This window comes from Rhinopithecus roxellana, chromosome 11, assembly GCF_007565055.1.
Source record: "Rhinopithecus roxellana isolate Shanxi Qingling chromosome 11, ASM756505v1, whole genome shotgun sequence".
Classification (NCBI taxonomy): domain Eukaryota; kingdom Metazoa; phylum Chordata; class Mammalia; order Primates; family Cercopithecidae; genus Rhinopithecus; species Rhinopithecus roxellana.
The window spans coordinates 27,433,883-27,454,374 of NC_044559.1; the positions used below are offsets into that span (position 1 = coordinate 27,433,883).

Genomic DNA, 20,492 nt, shown 5'->3' on the forward strand with positions numbered 1-20,492 from the left:
CTGGGATTACAGGCATGAGCCACGTGCCTGGCCTATGCTTTTATTATTTTGTCGTCTTAAAAGGGGTTCGAAAAAATGCATGTTTCTGGCCCTACAAAATGGAATCAATTCACAGTGGAAAGTAACATTTATGACTAGGTACCGGTTCACTTCCAAAAAAGACATGGAGAAAATGGAGTTACTTCACTCTATCTTTTTACTTTGCTGTTTTATGGCTATTTAAAAATGCATTACAGTTCCCCCAAATAGATTATATTGTGTTAAACTCTATTTTTTAAAGTAAAGGCAAAATTATTAAAGTACAGATCTCTTTAAATAAGAAAAGCAACAAAAATGAGGACTTAAGACATATTTATTTCAGTTAATATGCACTTCAAGAATAAAGATCTGGCAAAATAAGAGAAAAACATACTTCCCCAGTGGCTATGGTTGGAGGGATATGGTTGGTAGACTCAACGAAAAAAAAAAAAAGAAAAAGGAGAGATGAAAAGCCTTTTTCAATCCCCTCACAGCCAAACCGAATCTTTCAAATCATCCTCACTTTGGGACGATGGGCTTGCTGCCCCTAGCCAGACCTACGGTAGTGCAGATGTGGGAACACACCACGATACTAACACGAGGCATTTGAAGACTAGCTGGGTCACTTTGATGTGAAGTCTGATTGAAGTCTCTGGTTGATAGAAAAATTATATCTAGATAGAATGGTTTTTGTGGATGATGCTATAGAATTTAGCTAAACGGTTGCTTCCCACGGGAGGGCTTCTAACAGTCGTTAAAATAGTTCCATGCTGTGAATATAACAAGAATCTCTGCTTTGGTCTAAGCCAACAAATTGATGTTCACATTAAATAATAAACTGAATATAATATTTTAAAAGTGATTATGATATAGTGTAGCATCACTGCTGGAACTTATCAACAAGAACACTAATGCGTGTTTTTCTATAAAGATTTTTTTTTCAAGTGTAATTCTCTTTTATGAGCTACTTAACCTACCATATGCTTGAGACACGTGACACTTTCTTAAATGCCCAATAGAAGAAGCATTTTAGAAAAATATCAAGTGGAGCTAAAACATAAGAAGAAAAAGAAGAGGTTGATGAGGAGAAAGATAGAGGTTGGAAAAAGAAGGACGATGTGGCCGTCTCTACAAGCTTTATAATATCACAGAGGAACTCGAGATAAAGCTCCATGAAGGCAAATGAGCAAACAATACGTCATTAACCCATAATACAGACATTCTCGAGACTCTGGTAAGTGGATAACACGGCCTCTCTGTAATTCTGATTATCTGGTTTCAAAGAGAACCTAATCAACTTGTCAGCTGGTAGACTACATTTTTAAAATAGCAGATCATTGATATTTTTATCTAATTCAGAAAAAGTTTCCAATACGTCAGCAATATTCTTTAAAACTTCAAACTTTATCAAAGCCTAAATTTTGAAAAGTTACCAATAATAGGTTTGATGATACACTGACTGCTTTCTGTTAATTATGTAATAATTACATAAACTAGTAAAAAAGTTGCATCTACCTTAGGATAGGAATTTCAGAACAAACTACATATTTTTATTTGCTAAATATAAAATTGCATATGTGTGTTATTGGGATCAGCCTTGTACAAATAGTAATCATAATGATAATTCAAGATAGAAAAATGTAACACTTAGAGCTGCATGGGCAAAATTAATATGTTTTATTTTCAATTTTTGGATTTCCTTCACAGAAGGAATCATGAAACAATCAATAAGAATGTTTTGATTAAAGATTACTTTAAGATAAAACCTATGCAGAAATAAAATTGGAATGCAAATTCAAAGAGAAAAGGCAACAATGTCCAGTTTCCTGGAATTGAAGAGCTTGTTTGCGTATTTCTTTTAATAGGTGGTGGTCAGTATCAAATCACTTCGTTATTGACATTCCACTGACTACATTTCGTAGAACAAGTTCATAGTTTCATTATTATCTGTCCATAGTATCCTGAAATTTGCATCATTTGCAACTATTTCAGCATATGAAAAAAATTTTATACGTCCGTTTAAAACGACTGAGAGTTTGCATTTTGCAAAACAACAGGATAGAACAGTGACAAGCATTTGGAGATCAATGTTCTAAAGCATTCTGAAACATCCTTTCTCCAGCAAAATTACCTGAAAATTCACATACTTTTTATTCATTTGAAGAACTTTATCACTTTTCTCAAAATAGTGATCAATGAGAAAATTATCTTTATTATATGTTTCTATGATGGACTACGTATTATTTTGCTGAATTAAATAACAATTCACTATTTTAAATGATTTTCTTTCTTGAAGTATTATTTCTGATGAAGTTCAGTTTCTTTTGATTTAGAAAGTCCACTCGGAGGGAATGTGTAATCTTTTATTTAATAATATGCTTTATATACATGTTTTGACAGTCTTATAGCATTTTTAAAATATTTATTTATTTATTTATTTTAGAGACAGTGTCTCTATCATCCAGGCTGGCAATTTCCTCCTGCCACATTCAAGCGATTCTCCTACCTCAGCCTCCTGAGTACCTGGGATCACAGGAGTGCACCACCACACCCCACTAATTTTTGTGTTTTTAGTAGAGATGAGGTGTCACCATGTTGAGTGGGCTGGTGTTGAACTCCTGACCTGAAGTGATCCGCTTGCCTAGGCCTCCCAAAGTGCTGGGATTACAGGAGTGAGCCACCATGCCTGGACTGAAAACGGCATTCTTAGCATCCAGTAATCTTATAACATTTTAACAGACACACACACACATAAACACACACTTAAGGACCTTTAGCTTTTAGCACGTTAGAAATATATTAGGAGTTATTTTAAATATTAGTTTCATTAGACATACAAAATAAAATAAATTAAATTACAGTAGATAATTGAAACTTGTAGTACATACTGCATAGATGTAACCATCTGGACTCAAACTGGGAGGAGCAAAATAATCTTAACTGATATGTTCTTCTCTGAACAGATGTTTCCAACCCCACATGGAGGATATGAATCTCTTAAAATAACACAACATTTCCAGGAGCAACATTAGAATAATCAGCAACACATTGCTGTTCACTAACCCTAATGAAAGTGTAAATACAGACAGAATTTCCTAAGTGCCTTCAAAATGGTAGAGGATTGTAATTTACTCTTCAGGATATTTTGCTATATGTGGTAAGTGCCCCGTAAATATGTATAAATGCAGCTGTAGCCACAGTTCCTGTTAAGAAGTTTCCACAACCTGAAACTAAGGCAGAAGGTCATGTGTGCATGTGGGTGTGTGCTAGCCACTCAAAATCAAAGGCATGTCACCCCTGACGAAGCTCTCGCTGTCAAGAACTCTCAGCATTCCTTCTCTTGGTTGAAATCTAGGACTAATGTTTCCTTTATTCAGAAGCATTCCGTTCTTTCTCGCCCATGCATAGCTAAGTGATACTGTCCTTTAGATGAGATCCTGTGTCCAGCTCCTTTGCCTGCATGTAACTTTTTCTTGCTTCAGGTGTGATGAAGAACCCAGCAGTCGTCTTGCCTTGAACCATCACCCAGAGTATTTAAAAGGGAAAATTGGGGGGCATTAATAAAACAGGGGGACATGAAAAACACAGGACAAAAGTAATCATGAATAAAGACTTGCATTTGCTGCGCGTGAAACAGTGTCTGTTGACTCTGGGCTTTGCTGGGTGCCTGTGCTCTACAGCAGGAATGAAGCAAAAAGTGAAGCCATAATTCCTCCCCAGAGTGACAGCATTCTGGCCTGGGGAGCTGAAGTGTGCACAGGAATCAGTCGCCGTTTCAGACTCACACGACTGGAGAAGCAGACATCACCTGGAGACCGGGTCTGGAAAGTGAACCCCAGACTGAGTGTGCTGAAGGGTGCAGGGGTCTTGGATGGAAAATTAGAATCTTTATTTTAAAAATAAATCATGGGCATCTAAGGAAAAGAAAATACAGGTTCCAAGTTTTTGAATTAAAGGGGTTTTAGAGCCGGCGAAGTTGACTGACTTGATCCATCCAGAGGTCAGGTGATGTTAAGTGGCGTGTCCAGAGTGGAGACGCCAGACTCTCTGATAGGAACCCACTTCTCCGAATCCTTCTAACTTCCCTGTGGAAGAGGCGGGGAGTGAGGAGTTAAGGTTGGGAAGCTCAGATGAAACTCTACAATCTAAAAGAGGATGCATTAAAGAATACAGGCCAAAGGGTTCAAAATCTACCACTTTCTCAATACACAGTGATAATGTATTGCAGAAATAGGCTGAGTAAAATGAAAATAGGCTGAGTTCAAATGGAAAATCAGAGAGCAATTAGGAGAACATTTGAGGCCCAAACCAAAACGGGCTTTGTTTTGTTTTATTTTGTTTTGTTTTGCAATGAGCAAAGTGCTCAGAAAAGGTCCCCAGCCTTGAAGTAGGGGAAGAAAGGGCTTTGGGGAGGGTTGGAGGATAGACGGACGAGAACAGGACGGGGGCAGCAAGGACAGGCGGGGACTCTGCCCGGGGAGAAGCTTACACAATGCAGTCCCACTTACACACAGTGGGCCGGGGCTGTGTGTTGACCACGTCAGCCGTCGCTCAAGAATCCTTAGTGCAGTGAGCGAGCATAGGGCCTTCAAATTGCTGTCCAGGGGACATTCCTAGTGTACAGCCAGGCGGGTCCCAATACAAAGAAGAGGAGGGGCCCTGTGTTCCAGGAGCAGATGTTTGGAGGAGAAAGTCCTGAGATCCTTGGGCAGTGAGAGCAGGTGCCCTTGTGCAAGGAGTCATAGACTTGGGCTGGTCCTGAGGTTTGGGGACAACCCCGGGGCCACTCATCTTTCCAACGAGGGTCCATTTGTCTACGCCGGATCCTTAGAACAATACTTCTCAATCCATCCGGGCTCCGTCTTTAAATCCGGCAGGTGGCCCTCAGCGCACATCTCCCTCCTGCCCCCTAGGCCCACGCAGCTGTGGGAATTATCCTATGCTGTGTTCCAGCAGAGCCCAGGACTTCGTCCTCGTCCCGAGGTCCTGGGGCAGGAGCGCTGTCCTGGCTCCACCAGAAACCATCTGTTATGGGTGGAGGGGGAGTTACCCAGTTTTCCCAGTGGCTATTACCTCCTGTGTAAAGTCAGGGTGAATTTCTAGGCCCTTCTCTAACTTTAAGTTGTGATGCTATGACTAAGAGAACTTTTGTTTTATTTCATTTGGTTTATCAAAATGAGTTGTGTGTGAATTTTTTACTATGCCAGAGTCCAAGCAGAAAAGAAAGCAACAGAAGGAGGATCTTCTGTGACTGCTTCTTGTTAGCATTTAATGCAAATAAGAGATCTTCTGCGAGACTCAAGACCAGGGCTGGCCCAGCCGAGGTGCGTAGTGGTGCTGAAGAGAAGGAGGGGGGCTCTGAGTCCCCCCCAGTGAAGTTTCAGGCCTGTCTCCAAAAGGCACGAGGTTGTAGCTTTGGGAAAAACCCCTCAACCTTTTGGCACCTCAATAATTTTATCTATAAAATGTAAATAAACTGTGCATCCTACCCAGAAGGAATGTTGTAAAACCAAAATGAGGTATTGCACAGAAACGGGTAGAAAAAGTGTCTTGCTCATGGTAGGTTCTCCACGCCTCTTGTGACTGCATGGCCAAGAGCTGGAAGATGGGGGTTAACCCTGTGCACTAAGCATATTGAGGCCAGAGAACACACAAGCAAGGCCAGGAGCAAGAAAGCAGCATGGTGAATCCTGGGCAAGGGTGGTGGGAGATGAGTGACATTCTGATATGCTGCAGAGAGAAATAGAGGGTACGGCTCCCCTTCTCACAAGGGTGTCCTGGCACCCTGGACCGGACTAGTCAACCCTCCACCTCACCCTCTGCCATCTCCCTCTCTGGCTATAGTAATTGGAGGAAAGGTAAACACTTCACACAACAGAGCAGTAACAGCCCCTCTCCCCAGGGTAGCTGTCCACTGCAGGGGCCCCAGTGCCATGTCCCAATGAGAAGTCGCCCTGTGATTTTCTGAAATTTCCAAATTGAAACTCAGAAGTCCTGGCCAGGTGTGGTAGCTCACGCCTATAATCCCAGCACTTTGGGAGGCCAAGGCGGGTGGATCACTTGAGGTCAGGAGTTCGAGGCCAGCCTGGCCAACATGGCAAAACTCCTTCTTTACTAAAAATTTGAAAAAAAAAAAAAAAAGCCAGGCATCATGGTGTATGCTTGTAGTCCCAGCTACTCAGGAGTCTGAGAGGCGGGAGAATTGCTTGAACCCAGGAGGTGGAGGCTGTAGTGAACAGAGATCCAGCCTGGGTGACAGAGTGAGATTCCGTCAAAAAAAAAAAAAAAAAAAAAAAAAAGTCCTTTTAGGAGCCCAGAGATGTTGGTGGCTATGAACCAATGTAGTTTTACAGAAAATCCAACCCAGAAGTCAAAATCGGAGTCATCAGCCCCTCATTCCTGTTGGCATCCGATTGTACCTATAGTCAGTGCCTCTCTTAACCCACTCCTTTCCTAACCCTTACAAGATCTGGTTTCAGTTATATGCAACCAAAGAGACTTGACTAGCATACCTTCTGCTGGCACACTCTCAGCCTAATACCACCACTACTAAAACTCGTAACACTCTGTTTCAACACAGAAATAGAAATACTCACAAAAATATGTTGCTTTGACTACCTCCATCTCTATGCACTAGGTTGCATAATATGAAACTCTATATGATGAAGTATATAAAATGTCCAAGTGACATTTCATTCCAACACAGCGCTGTCTTTTGGCCCTGATTTCCAACACACAGTGCCAGCCAGGATACAAAATTCAACCCCTGGGGTACTCCTCAGCACTGTCTCTTCTCACTGTCCAGATTTTAACACTTAGCTGACTGGAAACCCTTTTAAACAACGGATAAATACGATTCCCCAAACATGTTCAGCTCAGCTTCCTAAAAGTGTAGAAATACGATTTTCTAATACTGGACATCAGATTCAAAACACAAACCCACGAGAACAGAATCTCCCTATGGATCCCTGTTTAATTAAATCTACCAGTTTCCTGGTAGGAAAAGTCTTATGGAGCACAATTTTAGCAATTTACCTGAAATTTAGCAACTTACCTGAAGTCTCCAAGGTGGGGAAAAAGAAGTGACAATGTTCTGACTCGAAACAGGTAGCAATCTCTCGACACACTAATAATCCCTCCAGCTTGATTTTCTGGCCTCCTGAAAATCATCTCTCAGATACACTGTGCAGTCCTCCAGACGAAGAAGGAATTTACCTTGTCAACATATTGTGTATATCTTTGTGTACAAAGATGATTGGAACTAAGTAATTATTTTACCATGAACATATAAAGGTATTACAAAAAGCAGGTATTTTTCTTTATATAGGGGTTAGAGGAAGTGAAAAAACTAAAAACATTCAATTTTCAGTCTGACATTAAAATGTGGATGCTTAAATTAATGTGGGTTAAAAAGTGAAAGACATACAGGTATTTATGTGTATATATATACACATATATATACATATATATATATAATATACACAAACATACACACACACATATATTTTTTGAGACAGAGTTTCGCTCTTGTTGCCCAGGCTGCAGTGCGATGGCATTGTCTCGACTCGCTGCAACCTCTACCTCCCAGCTTCATGCTATTCTCCTGCCTCAGCCTCATGCTATTCTCCTGCCTCAGCCTCCTGAGTAGCTGGGATTACAGGCATCTGCCACTACGCCCAGCTAGTTTTTGTATTTTTAGTAGAGACAGGGTTTCACCATGTTGACCAGGCTGGTCTTGAACTCCTGACCTCCAGTGATCTGCCTGCCTCTGCCTCCCAAAATGCTGGGATTATAGGTGTGAGCCACTATGCCCGGCCAAGAGACAAAAATATTAAGGAAATAATTTACCCTTGAAAATATATCCTGACAACAGTTTTTCCCTTTATTTTTCTAAAAAGATCAACAATGACAGAGGAAACTGCTTTGACGTGATCAACAAACTAGAAATTGATGTCAGTGGTATCCTTTTTAAAATGACTAAGACTAACTTACTTTCAGTGATTTTAAAATTCTTATTTCTTCTATATTTATCACAGACTATTATTCCTAGTGCCTTACTAGTCCCTATTACTAGCATTTAATCAGCAAGCTGTCCTCCAAATTAGGCAGTATATCCCATTCATTTCCAATAGATACATAAAATCAAAATGGGTCAAATCGTGCAGCTTATTGTTGAGTTTATAATAAATATTTCTATCTGTAGGCAGCAATCATGATTTAGAAACAGGGGCACACAGTATGTAACAGCCAGTAACTAAAATAAATTAAATAACCCTTCAGTTCATTTCTTGGAATAAAAGTTGAACATGAGATCTCCTTGTGAGTAATACCAATTGCTTGAAAATGAAGAGAATATTTTTATAAAGAATAACTTATGGTTTTAAATAGGGTATTATTTCTATTAAAGCGGACTTAATTTAAAGTTATAAAAATTAATTCAAAGTTTTTTTTCCTTTTAAGAAGGAATCTTCCTATTGCATCACTATATTAACAAATGGAAGAAACAAAGTAAAATAAATATGGGTTCCACAGTGTTTACATACAACTTAAACACGGCATATCATTGTCTGGTCAAATATTTGTAGTGCTGATCAGAGTACAGACTTGAGGAGGCTACTTGAAATAAACAAACGCTTATCTAAATCTCGAAGGCCTGCAAAATTAAGTTTGGGATTTCCCAGCAGCAGGGAGCAGGCTTCCTACAAGCGTCTGGACTTGGATCTTCACTTGGGGTCATGAATCTCTGGAGCCTGGCCTGCTGGACGCAGATGTCACAATGCCATTCTGCCTTCCTCACTGTCATCAGAGGCTGGTGAGCAGTGGTGCTCTGCTTTGGACCATCAGAGATCAGCAAATAAGGTTTGCTGTGCAGGACACAAGCTTCAACCGCTGTTTATCAGTCACACTAAGCCGCGTGAGATGTTCCCAGTTCCTACCGCTCCTTCTGCAGTAACTATTGATGTGCAATTTCTAAAGCTCATCTTTAAAGTACACGGCATGGAGTCTGAGCTCCTTCAAACAACTTCTCCCCTTCACATTCCTCACGCAGCTATTTCTAGCAGGCAGTTGACGTCTAGTCTCTGAGGTGGACGTGTAAAGGCTCGGCATCTCCGATTTCCTGGGACAGCCTTCTCTTTTGATGTCCAAAACAAGACATGAACAAGCCTTTGAGGACCACTGCATAAGACTGGGCCCTGTCAGTTCATTCAAGTACCTCCGTTAATACTTGTTGAGCAAATGCATAATCTACCCATTAATGAGGCTCCATGCAGCTAATCAGCAAAGGTGAGAATCTGTGGAGCCGACATAGGCCGCCCTCCTAGGAACCTGATATTTTATTGCTGACATGCAATTTTTAATATTTGTTTTGCGTTGGGTGCTGACTAAAACGTTCATTTTTAAATAAAAATACGTAAATGTTCTGACTTTTCTCGATTTGCTTCTTCAAGGCAATACAGTAGAATACTATTACTTGGATGTTTAGGTAAAATACTAAAAAAGAAGAAAAAACAAAAAGAAACCCACAGTTCTCTAAAAGCAAAACAATTCTATTCAGTCACCACCCCTGCTTTCATAGGGAGGCATACGTGTATTTCTAGTCCCCAGTGTCGACATCATTAAAGGTTTTCCACTGCAATTTTCTATTTTGATGAAGAGAAATGTTGTGCAATATTTGTCATTCAATGCAGGCAATGCTCAAGTGTCCAGTTCAATAGCCCTTCAGCTCCCTGCATAATAGTCCCTGTAGCAATTCACGTTTAAAAACTATTCTATACGTTATATCACTTCATCAGCATCAGAACCTTAGGAGGCCCAAAGAATACCATGCCCCAGGGCACTCAGCAAACTGCAAAGCACTTGAATTAAATTATTTCCCCTGAAGCAACCACCATCGTACCTATGCAATATGATAAGCTGATCAAAGAGATTTGTGTTTCATTAGGAGTCGAGGATAAAATTGGTAATGGATAGAGAGATGTTTGTGTGCAGTGTACGGTAATAATCAGGAATGAAGTAGTTAGCTTTTTGACACTTGAATGATCAGCGATTAGCTGCTAGATGCTTTTGAAACAATAGTTTATTTGTATGTCATATATCTTGGTGAAAACAATCTCACTGGTATTATCAGAGAGTAGATCTTTCAAAAATGAAACGGGAGCCCCATCAGTGAGTTGCACGCACTACCTTTTTAGGACAGAAGGGTGTTTTGCACTGAGGGTATTTGTGATTGTGCCAGGAGTTCAGAGCTGTAACCTATTGCCATAAAACCTCACATTTTTTCTTACAAATAAATGGGCCAAACCAGCATGTTCATTGTTTGTAGATTACTTGTCATTGTTTATACAATCCTCGTAATTTCTTCCAGTGAGGAGAGATGATGTGCCCCAGCAGAAAGAGGAGGGAGAGGCTGAACCAAGCCACTGTGAGGCATCTCAAACATTCGTGCGGCAAACGTGGTACCATAGGACTCTCACACAAGGGCTTCTGCGCACACAGGCACCTGCTCAGTCCTGTTCCAGGGTCAGGTTCTGGGCATTGAGACAAGAAGCAGATGGGACTGGAAGCTACAACTGTTCCCTCCCATTTCCTTCCAACTCCTGCTCTAACCACACAACCGTGCACTGTACAGATGCAGAGATGTCACCAAAGTGGGTGTTTGAACACTGGATCCAGAAGTGGGGATAACACTTGGGTCCCCCACCATCATCCTTGCCTTGGGCACCTTCCTCGTTGAGGTCCCCATGAGGAGATGAAGAAAAGCTTCAAAGGCCAACAGAGAGCAGAGATGTTGGGTTCACCCACTAACCCATCTCTCTGCCCCCGAGTCAGATTCCAGTTCCTTGGCTGCCTGCACCAGGGTCGCGAGGCTGCCACCACCCAGCAGGCTCATCAGCCTCAGAGAACCATCCAGACCTGAGAGACCCAAAGGGCAATTCCAACAGGGAAATCTGTAGAACCAGCAATGATTTAAAACAAACAAAAAAAGCAAACAAACCCCTCAGGAATGCAGGCTGTTTCCTCATCTTCCTTTTGGACCTGTCTTCCTTGCAAATTCCTTCCAAGAGAAGACTCTTCCCACTCCAGCTGTCTCTGCTTTGCCGAGGTTACTTGGTCATTGGTGGTATTATCCACTTCAATATGGAATTAGCAGCAATGTCTACTCCAATGTGTACTTACAGAGAATGACAAAAGCTTTATGTGAATACAGTAAGAAAATGCTTGTGTACTTACAGCAGCTGGCATCTGCCCCTGGGGAGTGCAAATTAAGTGGCACAGTTCCCCCGATTTCAATAATTTATTACATCTTTGCTATAAAATGAATGAAGGGGAAAGCCAGCCATTATCCATTTTGAGATGTGAACAGGGACTAAAGACAGAGTCGTGCGCTGCACAAAACAAAAACTATTGGGATTGGAACCTTTGGTGCTCTCAGATGTTTCACCTGAAGGTGTTCTTCCAGTGTCCAGGAGCCCACGGCAGCAGCGTGAGCCAGGTCATACATGGCGACCCTACTAGGAATCTGATATTTTAAAATCACCAAGGATTTTAATTAAAAGGAAATTCCGTGTACAAAAGGAAAATACATATTCCCTTTTTATTCTCTCCTCAGATGTGTCTCGTGATACAGCTTTACTCACTTCTCTTGGGGTGTCTTTAAGACGTGTATCACAAGTAGGCTGCAGAGCCTCCTTTCTGTGATGCTGTTGGTCTGCAGTGCTCAGGCATAGTCAGTGAGCCTGTCTTTCCCAGTGACGGCCACAGGGGCTCTTCCTGCGTTTGCGTCCCTGCACTGTAGCCCTAAAAGGACCGCCATAGCCATTCCCACCTGTCCCACTCGGCGTTCCTGTATCTGATTTTATTTTTGCAGCCCCTCAAAGGCTCTTGGTATGTCCCAGAGCAAGTTAGCTTGCTGTTGAAAGTCTGGATGCATCTGGGCTGGGCGCGGTGGCTCAAGCCTGTAATCCCAGCACTTTGGGAGGCCTAGGCGGGGGGATCACGAGGTCAGGAGATCGAGACCATCCTGGCTAACACGGTGAAACCCCGTCTCTACTAAAATACAAAAAAAAAATTAGCCGGGCGAGGTGGCGGGCGCCTGTAGTCCCAGCTACTCGGGAGGCTGAGGCGGGAGAATAGCTGGAACCCGGGAGGCGGAGCTTGCAGTGAGCCGAGATCGCACCACTGCACTCCAGCCTGGGCGACAGAGCCAGACTCCGTCTCAAAAAAAAAAAAAAAAAAAAGAAAGTCAAAGTCTGGATGCATCTGTTGAAGGTAGCTGACCTATTTTCTGTAACTACCCCTATGTCTCCCTATCTCCTACCTCAGGACGCACATGTATCTTGGGGCTAGTCCATTCAGAAAGCCTATGGAGGTGGCCGCCAGCTTAATGAATTGAATCCTAATAACGAAGGAGAGCTCAACATCTGAAAAATTAATATCTTTTCAATCATCAAGGTCTACACTGTACCAAATTGTGTTTGTCTAGTGGCTAGGATCGATATTAATGTTTGAGTAAAACTAATTAGATGAGAAAGAGAACGTTGAAAATGATCAGCATGAAAACTGACTCACTGGAGAGATCTCAAGCCAAAAGCCTCCCGAGACGCTCCTGCACTGGCCATTTGTAACTATCCAGCACGGGCTGAAGTGTCACAGTGGCAAGGGTGAAACTAGATTTTCAGATTAAAAACAAAGAAATCCGTGATAATATTATCCCCCCCCTTAAATATTTTGCTACTGAAAAAAAAGATTTTACCTACCATAAAATATTCAGGTGAACCTTTTTTATGCAAAATGGACAGAGAGTCTTAGCCTAAAACACCTAAGTATTATTTAAATGTCTTATGCTTCTTTTAGATGAGTCAAAAAATATATCCTTGATTCTGAACTTATTAGAGCCATATGGCCAATCATAAAAAGAATACGCCTCTCTCAACACTTTCACTGAGGAGGAGCAGGTTGAGGAGCGCGGATCCAGGCTAGCCCTCTTGGGCAAGCCAGGCAGTCTGTTCAGGAAACATCTCTTTAAAAATAGCAGCAAGAGCTTCCCTTTTCATTTAGACGTTGGTTTACCTATCCTCCACTAACAGCCTGTTAAAATACCATCCCAGTCACTGACATATTTGCAAAAATTATTGTAGTTCTCAGCCTTGTGGGAGGCCCCAACTGAGAAAGCAATATGTGGCTATCTTCGAGGTAAAGCCTTAACTCGAATCTCAGACCCAACGCTGGAAGATGCCACGCACCCCAGAAATAGAGTGTGGCCCTTCTAGGAAGTGCCGTTTCCTGCCTATATCCTTTTCTCTCACCTGAAAGAACCAGAACAGCCCAGGGAGCAAGGGCTGCCGGTCCTGCAGGGAGTCTCCTACCTCATGACCTCATTACGTGCCTGTCCCCAAAGCTGAGTCACTTTGCTCCTGATTCCCAGATTCTGGCCTGTGTTTTCTTTATCAGGTTTAGCTTGATGCCTGTCATGCAGTATTCCTTGAAAGTCAGCATCCCTCAAATTCCTGTCATTCCCAGGAGACATGGACTGTGTTTCAACAACCTTAGGTACCTTTTATGACGTGGAAGGCAGGAGAAAGCACGGCTCATTGACACACTGCTGTGTCCTGTTTTTGTCTGGGTGGTGCAACCTTTGACAGAGTAGTGGATCTGGGCCAATGGGAACTGCCCAATGGGAGTGTCACAATTCCCTGAGCTATGGGAGCCAGGCTGCCCCGGAATGTAGACTCAGACCCGGAGCTGATGTCACAATCACAGAGTTCACTATTCAGTGAATGCAGGATTCCTAAGTTTCCATCAGGGTTGAGGCACTGCACAGAGACTCCGAGAATAAACCATGCAACAGAGGCACAGCTGTTCGCTGAGCCTACCCTGCAATGGAGGTGGGCAGGATTAAAATAGAAATAAGTGCATAAATAGCAATTTGAGGGACCAGACAGTGCATGATGGGAGCATGCCAGAAAAACAGAAAATCGCTGGTGTTCTTTCTGCACAGGCCAATCCACAGGTGCATGTGGATAGTCTACAGTCAAAATATTGGTTCTCAATTAAGTACATTCATTATTTAGGGATCTAATTAATTTAAATCATATTAATAAATATCTGTGCAATCTTAACTTGGACAGGTCACTTAAATTCCCTGGTCTCTCTTACCTTCTCTGAATAAGGATGTTAAAATTGATGAGCATGAAATTTCCTTCTAACATTACGATTCTAAGATTCAGCAATAATAATAGAAATCAAGATAATTATCCCTGATCTAATTATGGTGTAATTAGGAAGCAGATGATGTGCTGGTGATAATGGCGGCTGATGGTTGCTCTGCCTGCTGAGTCTCACGCCCGTGCAACTTGCTCTCCGAAATGGATTTTGAGTTTGGAGTAGCGCGCTGATTGCGAGACATTGTTATTCTGAACCCCAGTGTCTGTTAAGTGGCATTTAATTAGTCACATGAAATGCTGACTCATCCGTTGTCGAAGTCTTCATTCAGAAGAGAAATGTCCATTCAAGACAGATTCAGCAAAATTCTTGTCTGGGGTTTTCTGTTAGGAATGGAACACGCAGGAAACTAAGAGCACGCTTTGCTTATTTCAGTCCTTTGAGAACTTTATTTTTTTCATTGGAGATTGTATATATTCACGTTCACTTAGCACCTATATATTTATAGATTTTGATTTCATCATGATAATTTTGGAAAATCAAGGGGTAACGGGTTTCCTTTTTAAAAAAAGAAATGTAAGTGTGGAAAAAAAGAGATATATCTCATCTCTGAGAATCAAATTTACTTGAATTTTTAGAGAATATATACATTTTTAATAATTAAAAAGTTATGTTATTAGTTGGAATGCAAGTCTGGCAGAAGATTCTGGAAACAAACTCTTGTGGCCGACGACACTGAACCCCTTCACCGTCCCCCATAAGACGTTTGTCCAGTTTTGTCAGGAAAGCCATCGATTTGCTCATTAGAAGCTGCAGTTCAGTATGTTGTCCTGACAGAGCTTTGCAGCTGAGATTGCAGCTCTCCCCTGTGGGCTGTCAGTGAGCGTCCGTTCTAGTCTTGGTGGCTGCTGCGAGAGGGCACGCAGAGTCTTACCTCGGTGTGCAGCTGTGCCATTCACTAGCTGTTTGCTGGCTTGAGTATTTCCAGCTGTGGATTCTGAGGCATTTGTGATAGGGCCACATTGTCATATAGAAGAAATTTTTTCCTGGATCTCTCCAAAAAAACCTCCTGAGCAATAGTCTTCTCTATCTACCAACAAAAGATTCTCCAAAGCGCAGGTTGTTCATTGTCCAATAACAGAGAAAAACAATTTCAACGAATAAAAAACACTTTATGTTTTATCTTGTCCAGTAAAGACTTTCCATTTTAGAAGGAGCTTTTATATTATGTCATCATGACCTAAAACTTTGGCTTACTTTTATCTGCCAAAAGAAGTGCTCTTATTTTAATTTGTTCCAAACCTAGAGAAATTAGTCCATTTCCCCCTATATCCTCTAATAATAAAGCTATCTCAGGGTATGCTTTCCTTTGTTTGTTTGTTTGTTTCTTTTGTTTTTGAAACAGAGTCTTGCTTTGTTATCCAGGCTGGAGTGCAGTGGTGAGATCTTGGCTCACTGCAGGCTTCTCCTCCTGGGTTCAAGCGATTCTCCCGCTTCAGTCTCCCAAGTAGCTGGGATTACAGGTATGTGCCACTATGCCCAGCTAATTTTTGTATTTTTAGTAGAGATGGGGTTTTACCATGTTGGTCAGGCTGGTCTCGAACTCTTGGCCTCAAATAATCTGCTTGTCTTGGCTGGGATTACAGGGATGAGCCATCTCGCCTGGCCTAGGGTATCATTTTCTAGAGTTTATATGACAAATGTTAGAGAAGTCATGACCTCTCACCCCACTGAATACAGCCCAGTTTAGAACACAATTAACTATTCTATTCCTAGGCTGTAAGAAAAGAGAATCTAGTTAAATAAGAAATGTCCAGAACCACCTTGTAAATGTCCACATTAGTCTCTTTTTACCACCATTTGGGTACTGAAAAATGTATGCAAGCAGCAGACTCTGTGTGACTCGAGTCCTTAAAATGCAGTCTTTTTGTTGGTAAACCGGCATGTCCTCTGCTGTAAATAGAGTGTCATTTCTCACTGTGCGACACTTAGGATGCACATTTTCTTTATGTGTGCTGTTTCACATCTTCCAATAGTAACATAGAATAGTCTATCTTCAGTTCCAGTTAAAATCATGGTGTAAGCTAGTATATTTATCTAAATTAGGGTTATTTGATTTCGCTGAGGTATATAGTAAAGAGACAGCCACAAATCACATTTAAGAGAAAGCAGAAAATTGAATGGTTGTTCCTAAAGTTCACGGAAAATGACAGGGTCTTAAGAGACCACCCAACTTCCTGGTCCAAAGCAGGAAGACAACTCAGTTTGTCAAACACAAAATACTTGCCGTACTTTCATAAAATTTTTAAAATTACCCCAAAGGAAACATTCTGATTATCGGTATTATTTACCTAGGCCTAGATGGAATAATAACAAATACAAAGAATTGACAAGTTAGAAGAAGTAAAGATTTTCTTATATTTATTCCCTTTCTGATTGATCATCAGAAACCATTTTAAGTTATTTCAAGTAAGCATCTAAGCATGTAGCAAAAATGTGAATGGCCAGCCTGTTCAGGTTTGTGACTGTGTACTTGTCTCTAATTGTCCACTGTTAGAAAAATCATCTTCCCATTTCTTCCTTTGCCCTTTGGGTGTTCGTCAATAGGTCACTGGAGAATGAACATTAGACAAAGTCAATGTCCAGGCACCTTGTTTCCTTTGGGAATCTGGCCTTATCTGGCAAGGATCCACAGGTACACAATTTAAACCTCTGGTGCTCAGACTTGGCCTCAGTGGTCCTGCCTTCAGTGGCACCCAGTTCAAATCTCTCATCCTCTCTCACTGCTGAGGCCACCTGAGCTACTACACTTTCAATATGGGCTCCATTTTCTCCTCATCTTTAATCACTTCCTTCTGAGTTTGGTTTCACTCTGGGCTACTGCTTTCTTCACTTTCTCTCCCATTCAGTGGTTCTGTGGACAGTCTTCTGGGTTCCATCCTATGACTCAATTGGTCCCTGAAGCTTTCCCTCTATGATAATTGACTCAGGATGGATTAAAGATTCATATGGAAGACCTGAATCTATAAAAACACTAGAAGAAAAGCCAGGAAAAACTCTCTTGGACATTGGTCTAGGGAAAGAATTTATGAGTAAGACCTCAAAAGCACAGGCAACAAAACCAAACATAGATTTAAAAAAAAAAAAAAACTTCTGTTCATCAAAAATAAATAATCAGCAGAGTGAACAGACAACCTACAGAATAGGAGACAATATTGCACACTATGCATCTAATAGGGCACTGACATCCAGAATTGACAAGGAACTCAAACAACTCAACACCAACAACAAAATAATCCCATTGAAAAGTGGGCAAAGGACATGGACAGACATTTTTTAAAAGAAGACACACAAATGACCAAAAAGCATATTAAAAAGGCTCAACATCATCAGTTATCAGATAAATGCAAACTAAAACCACAATGAGATGCCGTATGACACCAGTCAGAATGCCTGTTACAGAAACAAAAAAGAAAAAGAAAAGAAAAAACAGGTGTTGGTGAGGATGTGAAGAAAAAGGAGGACTTAAACACTATGGCAATGTGAGTTTCTACTCTGAAAGTTGCATCTCAGAGCATAGGCTCTGGTGTGAGCATATGTGCAGAGCACCATGGTGTGCACAGGCTGCATACAACCACAGCGGTAAACCAAGTGACTGTGCTGATGAGGAAGCCTGGATTGTGTTAGAATGTCATTTCCAACTTTATTTTTAAATGATTGTGAGGATTTGTGACAGTATAAATGATTGCGAGCATTTGTGATAGTAACTCTTGATGATATGTTTTCTCTTGAGATGGAAGGAGGGAAACTGGCACATTAAATTACTGTTGTCAAGTTTCTTTACTTTTCAATCACAAACCCATTTTGTTTTGTTTTTGTTTTTGTTTTTGTTTTTGTTTTTGTTTTTGTTTTTGTTTTTGTTTTTTGAGACAGAGTTTTTGAGATGGAGCACTCCAAGCTGGAGTGCAGTGGCGCCATCTCGGCTCACTGCAACCTCCGCCTTCTGGGTTCAAGTGATTATGCTGCCTCAGCCTCCCGCTGGGATTACAGGTGTGCACCACCACACCCAGAAAATTTTTGTGTTTTTAGCAGAGACGGGGTTTTACCATGCTGAGTAGGCTGGTCTCTAGTTCTTGACCTCAGGTGATCTACTCACCTCGGCCTCCCAAAGTGCTGGGATTACAGGTGTGACCCACTGGGCCTGGCCCATAAACCCATTTTGAAATCACCCCTACTTGCTTTTGAATTCGTGAAGGAACGTCTGTCCAAAGATGGGGAGCATCACTGCAGGTCCCTAGCAGAAGGCAGCTCCAGGCAGACAAAAGATCCCGCCAAAATTAAAGGAACCAGAAATCAAACACAGTAATAAAGGCAGAGGTTTTAAAAGATTATTCCTAGAAATACATTTTCTTTTTTGAAACTGTTTCTGAAAAATTAAAAGGGAGCTCAAGAATCTTTCAGCAATAGCTGTAGAAAAAAAAAATGAGGCCTGTAACCCCAGCATTTTGGGAGGCCAAAGCAGGAGAATTGTTTGAGCCCAGGAGTTCAAGACCAGCCATCTCTAAAAATTAAAAAATAATAATAATTAACCCGGCATGGGAGCACATACCTGTAGTTGCTGCTTCTCAGGAGGCCAAGATGAAAGGATCACCTGAGCCCAAGAGGTTAAGGCTGCAGTGAGCCCTAATCATGCCACTGCACTCCAGCCTGGGTGACAGAGTGAGCCATGTCTCAAAAAATAAATAAATACATGAATAAATAGAAAAAAATATCTCAAATTGTCTTACTGCTTGGTAAAAGTATTAGTCTTCTGATTCCCTAGTAGGCCCTTTTCCTTGAACTTTGGTCACTCCCTGATTATTTGAATATTTTCTTTCTAAAGTACATTTGGGTTTAGGGAGTGACTGCCCATATTTTTTTCAATTTAATGCTCATTACTTGACTCATTTTAAAAGGGAAGCATCCCAGGCTCAGAAGGTGAGAGTTCCCAGGAGAGGTGGGTGTGTGAAGCAGCTGGGGAGGGTTCTGAGATTCCGATCACAGGCCCTTGTCTCGTACTTTTTAAAGTTCTCTTGTCTGGGCTTTTGTTGAATTAACTAAAAAAAAAAAAAAAAAAAAAATGAAATCCCAGCTACTCAGGAAGCTGAGGCAGAAGAATCGCTTGAACCCGGGAGGCAGAGGTTGCAGTGAGCCGAGTTTGCACCACTGCACTCCAGCCTAGGCAATAAGACCAAAACTCCATCTGAAAAAACAAAAAAAAAAATTTGAAGAACACATTGTATTTTTTCTATTCTTAATTCCCCCTATTTTGGAACTTAGGATGTTTTAATTACTCAGGAAATAAAATTTAGCACTTGCTTGTGGACCCATACACAGTTGGAGAACAGGGCTTCCAATCTCTCTCCCTCTTCCAAATATACATATGTTATGTGTACACATGAGTTATGTATGTATACTGTGCACATAGATATGCATGCATATGCATACATGTAATATCACATACAAGATTTCATATATATGCTATATGTGTATATATACATTAGTTATAGATGTATATTGTACATATAGATATATATGCACATACATGTAACACACACACACACACTCACATGCATGTCAGGGTTTTTTAACCCCAGCACTACTGGCGTCATTTGCAACCAGGCGATTTCTCCTTGGGGGGTTTCTCTGTGCACCGTCAGATACTCTATCCCCAGCCTTCACCTGTGTGATGCCAGAAGCATCCTTTTCCCAGTTCTGACACCAAAAATATCACTAAACATTTCCAAATACCTCCCAGGGGAGCAAAATTTCCCCCATTGATGAAGAGCAACTGATATAAAAGCCTATTTTCTTCAAAAAAAGTACACAAAATGTAAAAATTTCCTACATATCTAAAAATAAATGAAAATGCAATTGAGTTCTATCACCAAATTAGCTGTTGGGGAATAAAAAAGAAACAGCAGATTTAAAAATCATTTCTGTCATCTCATTACCCGCAGACCACAGTTTTCACAGTCCAACCTTCTGCATTTTGACCAGATCCTCACAATTCTGAAATCACTGTTTCCTCCATATTTCAATAACATGAATAGTCTCAAATGCAAAAAGGGAACATTGTTCTGCATTTTATCTTCAGATTTCCTTCCAACTCTCTTTGGAGGTTTATCAAGTAAATGTGACTATCTTGTGACTCTATCTATTAATGTACCACTTCATGTGTGTCTTGAGATTATAATAGAAAACATCACTTACATCAAGAGACTTGTGACTAAGTTTTAAAATCCAAAGCTCTCGTGATTCATAAACCATGC

General features: G+C 41.2%; 1 long non-coding RNA gene across 1 annotated transcript; it reads right to left on the reverse strand.

The window, feature by feature from the left end:
• Window positions 1–10,328: 10,328 nt before the first annotated feature.
• On the reverse strand, window positions 10,329–13,735 carry LOC104678921. Its single transcript, XR_750252.1, has 2 exons — window positions 13,326–13,735; window positions 10,329–10,547 (listed from the first exon to the last, which is right to left on the reverse strand). It is a non-coding gene; the product is annotated as an uncharacterized LOC104678921 (long non-coding RNA).
• Window positions 13,736–20,492: the final 6,757 nt, after the last annotated feature.